The sequence below is a fragment of the Podarcis tiliguerta genome, assembly GCF_965153285.1.
Source record: "Podarcis tiliguerta genome assembly, chromosome: 8".
Classification (NCBI taxonomy): Eukaryota; Metazoa; Chordata; class Lepidosauria; order Squamata; family Lacertidae; genus Podarcis; species Podarcis tiliguerta.
In genome coordinates, this window is record NC_139541.1 from 63,270,116 (window position 1) to 63,277,975 (window position 7,860).

The 7,860-nt window shown below is 46.5% G+C and overlaps 1 protein-coding gene across 1 annotated transcript in view; it reads left to right on the forward strand.

Annotated features, from left to right (window-relative positions):
• Positions 1-5,808, forward strand: part of AHDC1 (AT-hook DNA binding motif containing 1) — a 196,481-nt gene extending 190,673 nt beyond the window's left edge. The window contains 1 exon segment of the mRNA XM_083454694.1: positions 5,129-5,808. The gene's annotated coding sequence lies outside the window, so the exon portion shown is untranslated.
• Positions 5,809-7,860: the final 2,052 nt, after the last annotated feature.

The following is a 7,860-nucleotide window of genomic DNA, read 5'->3' on the forward strand; positions in this document are numbered from 1 at the left end:
TTGGCCTTGCATTGGGTCCAAGTGGAACATAATTTATGGGTGTATGCCCCCCAAGTGACGCTGCTACTGTTTTGTCATCAACTTCACCTCTTAAAACAATTGCCCGTTTCCAGGCTCGGGTCATCCTGAACTCTCGTTCGGCCCAACCCTTGTTCAGTTTTTCTCTGGCTAAACCATGTCTAGACGCACACCTGTTCCTTTAATCCTCTTGATTGTGCTGCTGCACCTTTTGCACACCTCCTCCCTGCCTAGAGTTTGCCACCATCAGAAAGCATTTTCCTGGAGTGCAGGTGTCTGTCTGGAATTTGCCCCTTTCCACGTGAGTTTCCAGCTCTAATCAGGATGCACTCAAAGCCATCAGGGCCTGGGTAATTTGGCACTAATTGCATGCCAGGTCTGTTTCTCACTGGCTTGTTCAATTTCAGAGAGGGCGTCCCTTTTTACAATCAATCGATATTGGATTAGCATACTGAAACAGCCATATTAAAGTCACATTAAGTGCTCATTTAAGCCCATTCAATGGAAAGTGTGTTGTGTGGGGGAGAGATGGGTCTGTTTATTTCCTTAACCCTTTCTTTGATGTTTATCCTTTTATCTCTGCCACTGAGCTCTCAGGAATCCACAGAACACTATGCATTGAAAGCCTGACTTTAAAAAAAATAATAATCAGGGAAGTAGGTTGTTGCTTACTTATTTGTTCTAACAGGCTTTTGGGGACTGGCTGCTTTTAATGAAACGGCTGGTGCCGTGCTGCTTTTATTGTAATTATTTGTATGATTTTAAAAGATGTTATATATGTATATGGTTTTATTTCTATCCATGTTTAATTGCTTTTTAATGATGATTTTTTTTCTTTGCTTTTAGCAGTTCTTATTTTTATATGCAAGCTGCCTTAAGTCCTGTCAGGAAAAAATATGGGGAATAATAATAATCATAATCACCACCATCATAAAGCCTGGAAGCTGCCTTATACTGAGTCAGACCCCATTGGTCCATCTAGCTTAGTATTGTCTACACTGACCAGCAATCTCTAGAGTCCTCCTCAGCTCTACCTGAAGATGTGGAGGATTGAACGCAGGACCTTTGGCATGCAAAGCAGGGGCTCCCCCACTGAGCTACAGCCCCTCTTCAAAGATCAAGGCAGTGTACAAAACGTGTAAGCAGGCCCTGCCCAAGTACATTTTCCAGTTGATACATGAAATAATCAAGAAACGGACTGGGGAAAGGAGTGCATTCCACAGCCCCCTCTGCACAAATGCAGAAATTGGCACCGGATATAGAATTCAGCACATAGATAATCTTCACTCTCTTTTTAAGAGCATGTTTATACACCACTCAAGGCTATGTAGACTGGAAAGTGTGTGGGCTGAGCAAGGCTCAAAAGCCAGAGGGGAGCCTGCTGAATCAGATCTGCAGTGGTCAGGGAGCCTGGCTGCTATATCCCGCATAGCTCTGTGCTGCAAATCTTGAAGCAGGACAAATGATGGAGAGTAAGGAAATGCCTAGAAATCGTGGCAGGACTCAGAGAAGGATTATGGCCTATCTCTCCGACATTGTAGCTTTACATATGAAAGTGTTTTTTGACTTGAATGAACATACAAAGGGGCCTCCATAACTCTTGAAAGGCACATTCTAGGATGATTCATTTATCTATTATTATTTATTTATTAGGTTCATTTACATGCCGCTCTTAATATAGAAAATTCTGGTACTTTTACAACAATCTTTGTATTGGCTGTGGGGTCTCATTCCTTTTATCATTTTCCTGCTCCTCTGTCCTATCTTTTCATACGTCTGGTTGGCAAGTAGGCAAGCAGTCCTCAACCAGTGTGACTGCTGAAGAACAGGATGGTGGGGGGCTGCAGCTCATGACAGCTTGTCCCCTTTCTGAATCAGGTTTCAGTAGTGGCCTGAAAACAACTAGCAGGCGATAATATCTATGTTGCAGGCAGAATCGCACCCGCACGGTTTGCTATGCAGTGTAGGCTGCAGAGTTTTTGAGGGGGCTTTGGGGCAAGATGCCCTCATGAAGCCTCTCCTCTATGAGTGGGCTCACTTCCTCCTTGCTGTTCACTGATGCCTGTTTGCATGCTATCTGCACAGCTGCTCCAAGAGGCCACTGAACAGACAGTGGCAGCAAAGAGGAAGAAGAGGAGCAGGTCCCAGGGGAGCCAGAAGTCCACAGTGGGGCCTCTTTTGGGGTCCCCACAGTGCCGATCCCTGACACCTGCTCCAGGAACCAAGTTGTGAGCGCAGTCTCAGCTCATCATGTCTCCTGCTGCTGAATGAGAGACTTAACAATGGAGTAGAAGAGTGGTTTTTTCCTCTGCACACCCATCTTCCATTGTTCTGAGACAGAGGTGGTGACAGCAGAGCAAAATGGTGACTTGTGAGTGGCCACTGTGGACTTGCTCCTGCATGCACCTCTCTATGTAGCTTCTTCACCCCACACTAAAAAAAGTTGCCAAAAAGCTTTGGGTTGTTGGTTGTTTGTTTGTTTGCTTACTTGCTTCTTTTTTCACTGCAGGGTGGGACATGCTGAGCACCCACTTTTTGATAGAAAGGAGGGCTCGGAGGAATACCTGATTGAGCATACTAGGATGGAAAGGTTGATATATACAGAAGCTGACTTAGCAGCTCTACACCTTAAAATCTCAAGCTGTGTGCAGACTGGCTATCATTACTCACTACTGAACAGGGCTGGTGTCCAGGGTCTCCATGGTCAGGTTTGAAGTGCAAAAAGCCCAGTTTCTGTCAGAACCCACTAGGCTGCATCCCTGCCCAGAATCCATGGTTTTTAAAATGAATAGGGCAGAGCTGGGAGAAAGGTTTCAGGGGCAGGCCTTAGCTAGGGCATCCACTTCCACCCACCCTTTAAACATGTGTTTCTAGGGCTGCTGTGGCCAGCACCGTCCCCCCTTCTCCTCCTGTGGCTGCTCCTCAGTCCCTTCCTACTAGCATCCATTTTGATGCCACTTCTGAGAGCCTCTCAGCGGTAGCTGTCCAATGGGCATCTTCTCCTGCTCTCCCATGCTAACTAAGCTGAACAAGTCTTAGCAGTAACAGTCTCTATGACAACTGATCCCTTAGCTCTCCTCATCCTTTGCCTCGCTAGGATGCCTGTCACTCTGTTTCTTCTGCCTGAGGGCCTCCAGCATCTGTCACGGGAGGGTTGAACGCGCCATTCCTCTGCATTTTTATGCCTCTTGATCCCCAGGTGGCTCTGCCTCTGGAACTACAAAGCTAGGTCCCTTGGACTCGGAAGCAGTGCCTGCTGTTTTTGTTTAGGCATGGCTGGAAAGATCTCCATGGTGTGACCAGGGCTAAATACTGAGCTTGGATTCAGTCCCAGAACATGTATGTGAACACCTTGGAACCACACAGTTGGTACCTCTAACCACACATGACGTGACTGCGGTACCATTGGTGGCTCCATGTTTTGGAGGATCCTTGGGCAAGACAGTCTCTGTGGCAGCCCAGTTCAGGACTGAGTAACGACAGTCTGCCTGCATACATCTTGAGATTTTTAAGGTGCAAAGCTGCCAGGCCAGCTCTTGTGCATATCAGCCCTTCAGTCTCCATACACTCAAACATTCAGGTATTCCTAAGCTCCCTTTTCTGTCCAAAGGACGGTGGCCACAATCTCTCATTCAGTCAGTATTGCACTCTACCAAGCCACCCAAGGGCCAGTCTGTTTCTCCCTTTTGTTTTCAGGGGCCGACTGCATGCGTTTAAACTACAAGTGCTCTTAACTAGGTAGTTCTGACCTCGAATGCAGCATTTCCCCCTTACAAATTGCCTGTGTAGAGGCCCCATTCCAGATTGGAACTCTTCTGTGAGGGGTAGGGGGCCTTTAACCCTTTGCCATCCCATTGCAGTCTTCATCCAAATCGGGGCCCCTAAACTAGCGATATAATTTGCAAAAAAGTGAGGGGGTGGGTAGGCAGAATAGACATCCCATTAACAAATAGGGGCACTTTTTTCTGCAAGGCCCATAGCTCAGTGGTAGAGCATCTGCCTTGCATGCAGAAAGCCCAAAGTTCAATCTGTGGCACCTCCAGGTCAGGCTAGGAGAGAACCTTATCTGAAACCATGAAGAGCCGCTGTTAGTCATTGTAAACAGTGCTGAGCTAGATGGACCAGTGGTCTGATAGGCAGGATTCCTGCATTGTGGGTGGTTGGACCAGATGACCCCTTGGGTCTCTACAATTCTATAAGTCTATGAGCTCTATGTTCCAGTGATGCGGTATGAGAACAAACGGGGGCAAAGTGTTAAAAACAACATGCAAGGGTTTAAATCCCCTATCAATAAATAATAACAAGAGCTATACACAATTCACAATTGTTCACTTCAGGGCTGGACAAAATACCCTGGACCCAGGAGCAGGGCTACACTGTTACAGTCACAAATAGCTTGGTCCTTATACTGAAAGATTTGTTGAATGGCATCAAGAGACATCGCTAATAATACGCCTCCCATAGATGGGCATAGATTGCAACGTGCCATGAGTAGACAGCAGATCTGTGGCTGAACAATGCCCTGATACCTCTAGTAAGAAAGACAAGCCACACACTGTGGGATGATATGGTAGCTCAGTGGTAGAGTACATGCACTGCCTGCAGAAGATCCTGAGTTCAGTCCCTGGAATCCCTAAGTAAAAGAAATTCAGGCCACCAAACTAGCAGAGGCCTTTGTGCGGAAATTGGGAGAGTTGGTGCTAATCAGAGGAGACAACAGTGAGTGAGATGAAGCAGGGGTTTGACTCGTACAAGGCAGCTTCATGCGTTCAAGGCAAACACTGCGTATGTTCAGAGGCCCTCTAAAACCGTTCAGAGACCCTCTAAAATTCAGATTCACATTCTGAATCTGAGGTTGCTTTTGAAAAACCACATACTTGGGAGCCACTTGGCTGCACTGACCTGCTGTTGTTATGCTGGTGCTATTTACCCGAAGGTGGGGAACCTGTGGCCCTTCATATATTACAACTCCCATCTTCCCTAACAACCAACCGATGCTGGCTGGGACTGATCAGAGTTAACATCCAGCATGATTTGGAGGGCACCAGGTTCCTCAAGCCTAGCTTCCGTGTCATTGCTGTTAATTCTTTCCCTTTGTTTCTGTTCCCAGTTCCCACAACCAACAGGAAGATCCTCCCCCGACCACACTGGCTATGCTCTTGTGACAAACGGAAATGCACCCTTCTTGGTTCCTCTTGACATTGCTCCTTCAGGAGGCTGGGTAGAGAGAAGGAGGACTTCCCCCTTGAAGAATCCTCATCCACTGAGAAGTCCCAGCAAGAAGACAGAAGCCTCGTGTTGCCTTTCCCTCCCTGCCCCCCTGCCCAACCCCAATACACACCTGTATTACTGTGGCCCTCTATGTTACTGCCTCTCCTGCCTCTCCCCAACCCCAGGTCTGTCACTGAGATGCTTGTGTCTCCTTTGTTGAGAAGCAAGGTGGGGTGGAGGGTGGGAAAATGGGGCTTTTCTTTCTGCACAAAACCAGCAATTGTAAATACTTTTCAAAAATATATAAAAAAATGAAAAAAAAAATACAAAAGAGCAAACACAATGAAAACACACGAACACACACACACACAAACACAGAGTGCGTTTTCAAAATCAGAAATATATATTGAGAGGAGAAGAAGAAGAAAAAAAGGAGTCCAGAGAGAGTCAAAGCAGGAGAGAAGCTAATTGTGTCAGATATGCACTGAGAAATCTATTTGCAGATTGATTGACAAAAAGTAACAAGAAGCTATTTATTGTATATAATGTTTTATTATAAATCGTGTATTGTATATTGCATCTGTACATCTGCTGTGGTTTTGTGATGTGCAAATTTCAGCATGGGTTTCCTTGAGGTTTTAAGTTGCTTTTTTATTGTTTGTTGAGGGGGGCGGGATTTTTTTTGTTTTGTTTTGTTTTGTTTTGTTTTTTGGCAGTACGCACCCAAAGATCCAAATTTGTATTTTAAAAAGAAAAGGGGGGGGGGAGATTAAAGACAAGCAAATGCACCCTCTTTTTTTAGGGAGAGGGAGGGGAGCAACGGCATTTTCTGAGTTCTCATTGGCCACTTGTAAACCGTATTTCTTCCATGTGTGCCCCGTTGCGCCAGTGCTGAGCTCAGGGTGTATGTGTGTGTGCGTGTGAGCGAGTGACTTCTTTTTCCACCTTTGTCCTGCCCTCTCTATTCCCTCCTTTTCCTGGATTTGGAAACTTATGTACAGCTTTGTGGATTGTGCAAAAACAAAAAAAAGAAAGAAACTTAAAAAAAGAGGAAGACCCCCCACCCCTGTTCTGTGTTACCCATTACTGATCTGAACTGTACGACTAAATATACCAGACTTGGTAGTCGACTGGAGACAGAACACACCTGATTTGTCACCATATAAGCTCCTGCTTGCTTGATTCCTTCCCCAGGCCACGTTGCCTTCATCCACACCACCCCTCAAAGCCCCTCTTTTTATTTTGCTTCCCCTCCCCCCTCCCTGTGCCCCAACTGGTCTTTTTGTGTATTTAGGAAGGAATTTTTAATAGACACTTTTTTATATTAAAAGAAACCTATATATTGAGTGACGAGGCTGCTTTGTGTGCTTCTGTTGACAACTGAATGGATGCCTAGGGTATCTAGGGAGCGTCTGTTGCCAGCACTTGGGGATTGGGGAGGGGAGGGGCTGGAACTAATGCTTAGCTCATGCACTTCAGATGCTGTGCTTAGTTATGCGTTGGGGTGGGGGTGGGAGAGGCACTTCTAAGGCCAAATCCAGGAACAATGGGTTGCAAAGGCTGCCATTCTGACATTTGGGCTGCAATCAAAGGGCATCATCAGATGGAGAGCATAAGCTTTTGCTCTTTGCAGTTCTGTAGGATCCTGATTTCCAGCTTGCTGCCACTTGGCTCTAGGCTCCCAGCCTCTCTGTTGGCGGCATCAAAATAGCTCGCTTGTTTTTCTCGACTGAGAGGCCTCCGCACCAGAACACCAGAATAAGCTTGGCGGGGCGGATGAGATTTTTTTCTGGCCTGCATTTCAAAGCGGGAAGCCTTGTCTGTGCGACTTTGTCTGCCGTTGCTCCCACTGTGGTTGGAAGACAAGGTGCCCTAAAAAATGCTGTGCTGCTGGGAAGCCAGGAGGAAACTGAAGGGCACTTCAAGATGGCAACTTACACACACACACACACACACAGTTCAGCATTTGCGTGCTAATTCAGGGGAAAGTGGGTGCCATCACAATGCACAAGTAACTTTTTTTTTTTGCTTGTGCACAGTGACCGACAGGCAGATTTTTTGTGTGCATTTTAATATGCCAGTGTGGGACAAACCAGGGAAGATGGGGTAAGTGAACATCTACATCAAGAACAAAGGGGGAATAAAGATCTTCATTGGAAACAAGTGGAAGACCAGCAGCAGCTCCTATTCACCAAGAGGCCACTATAGAGGCGGCATTAGGGGTGCTGCCAAGGAGAGAGCAGATCCAGCCTCCAAGGAGTGTGCTGCTGCAGTCACTGCCATCCAAGCAGCAGCAGCGGACAAAACATTCCTTGGTGGCCAAATCTGCTGGCCCTATGCATCCTGCCATCTGAGGCAGTTGCCTCACCTTGCCTCATGGGTGGCCAGCCCTGCACTATTCTAAAGGTTTCTATATTAGAGGAATAACTCTTGCATGCAGATCTGTTCCCCTTTCAAAGGGAGCAAACAGGCATTATAATTTTGCGTCAAAAGCCTACCCTGGATGCTAGCAAATAGTGGTTTGACCATCCATCAAGCTTCTCCTCTTAAAAAAAGTGCCGTGTGTATTCAGAAGTGGCTCTGTTCATCCTTCACTTTACCATCCCCACTATAACAAAAACATGGGCAATA